Genomic DNA, 2,500 nt, shown 5'->3' on the forward strand with positions numbered 1-2,500 from the left:
TCACGAGACTAAAATATGACGAGATCTCACGAGACTAAAATATGACGAGATCTCACGAGACTAAAATATGACGAGATCTCACGAGACTAAAATATGACGAGATCTCACGAGACTAAAATATGACGAGATCTCACGAGACTAAAATATGACGAGATCTCACGAGACTAAAATATGACGAGATCTCACGAGATCTCATGAGATCTCACAAGACTAAAATGTGACGAGATCTCACGAGACTAAAATATGATGAGATCTCACGAGATCTCATGAGATCTCACGAGACTAAAATATGACGAGATCTCACGAGATCTCATGAGACTAAAATATGACGAGATCTCACGAGACTAAAATATGACGAGATCTCACGAGACTAAAATGTGATGAGATCTCACGAGACTAAAATGTGACGAGATCTCACGAGACTAAAATGTGACGAGATCTCACGAGACTAAAATATGACGAGATCTCACGAGACTAAAATATGACGAGATCTCACGAGACTAAAATATGACGAGATCTCACGAGACTAAAATATGCCGAGATCTCACGAGACTAAAATATGACGAGATCTCACGAGATCTCATGAGATCTCACGAGACTAAAATGTGACGAGATCTCACGAGACTAAAATATGACGAGATCTCACGAGATCTCATGAGATCTCACGAGACTAAAATATGACGAGATCTCACGAGACTAAAATATGACGAGATCTCACGAGATCTCATGAGACTAAAATATGACGAGATCTCACGAGACTAAAATATGACGAGATCTCACGAGATCTCATGAGATCTCACGAGACTAAAATATGACGAGATCTCACGAGACTAAAATATGACGAGATCTCACGAGATCTCATGAGATCTCACGAGACTAAAATATGACGAGATCTCACGAGATCTCATGAGATCTCACAAGACTAAAATGTGACGAGATCTCACGAGACTAAAATATGATGAGATCTCACGAGATCTCATGAGATCTCACGAGACTAAAATATGACGAGATCTCACAAGACTAAAATATGACGAGATCTCACGAGATCTCATGAGATCTCACAAGACTAAAATGTGACGAGATCTCACGAGACTAAAATATGATGAGATCTCACGAGATCTCATGAGATCTCACGAGACTAAAATATGACGAGATCTCACGAGATCTCATGAGACTAAAATATGACGAGATCTCACGAGACTAAAATATGACGAGATCTCACGAGACTAAAATGTGATGAGATCTCACGAGACTAAAATGTGACGAGATCTCACGAGACTAAAATGTGACGAGATCTCACGAGACTAAAATATGACGAGATCTCACGAGACTAAAATATGACGAGATCTCACGAGACTAAAATATGACGAGATCTCACGAGACTAAAATATGCCGAGATCTCACGAGACTAAAATATGACGAGATCTCACGAGATCTCATGAGATCTCACGAGACTAAAATGTGACGAGATCTCACGAGACTAAAATATGACGAGATCTCACGAGATCTCATGAGATCTCACGAGACTAAAATATGACGAGATCTCACGAGATCTCATGAGATCTCACGAGACTAAAATATGACGAGATCTCACGAGATCTCATGAGACTAAAATATGACGAGATCTCACGAGACTAAAATATGACGAGATCTCACGAGACTAAAATATGACGAGATTTCTCGTTGAGTGAAAAGCTGTCTCGTGATTTCGCCAAAACGGAGCCTGAGGGTGAAATTAGCATAGAATATGCCACCGCTACACTCACATTACATTACCTCCACTATCGTTTTGCGTTTTTATTTTTGTTATTTATACTGTTTTTATTTCTCTGTTTAATTTGTGTAAAAGAGTTGAATTATGAGTCGCACACAGCCTCAATCAGAGGTTCTGGAAGCTCATAATTCATGCACAGTAAAGTCTGAAGAGACTCGTGTGAAGACAGTCAGTCGAGTTTGTGGCGAAACCTTTACAGTGCTTGTATATTATTGTCTTTCAGTGCTTTTGATCATTCATACTCATAAAGTAGAGCTGGAATCACATTCATTACAAGATTATTAGTTAAAACATTTCAAAACGCACTTGCAGACTATTTTTCCAGTCAGGAATTTTGTCATTGAGGATTTCTATAAATGATTGTGCAACAATCTCGTCTCGTCTCGTCTCGTGAGATAAGTGTCTCGTCACTCTCCTGATTACTGGTTAATCTGGTGCAGGGTGGGAAATCAAAGCATGAGGTGGAAATCAGTGTGAAATGAACCCAGAGGTGTGTGTGAGTGTGAGTGAGTGTGTGTGTGTGAGAGTGAGTGTGTGAGTGAGTGTGTGAGTGAGTGTGAGTGAGTGTGTGAGTGAGTGTGTGAGTGTGTGTGAGTGAGTGTGTGAGTGAGTGTGTGAGCAGGCCCGTCGCGACAAGGCAGGCAAACCAAGCAATTGCTTGGGGCCCCGAGCTGGCCTGGGGCCCCAAGACAACGACTGGTTAAGAATAAAATGCAACGACAAACT

At 40.8% G+C, this 2,500-nt stretch overlaps 1 protein-coding gene across 3 annotated transcripts in view; it reads left to right on the forward strand.

Annotated features, from left to right (window-relative positions):
- Positions 1 to 2,500, forward strand: part of dennd4b (DENN/MADD domain containing 4B) — a 64,737-nt gene that overhangs the window by 25,395 nt on the left and 36,842 nt on the right. The window lies entirely within an intron of this gene.

Source organism: Squalius cephalus (assembly GCF_949319135.1).
Source record: "Squalius cephalus genome assembly, chromosome: 15".
Taxonomy (NCBI): Eukaryota; Metazoa; Chordata; class Actinopteri; order Cypriniformes; family Leuciscidae; genus Squalius; species Squalius cephalus.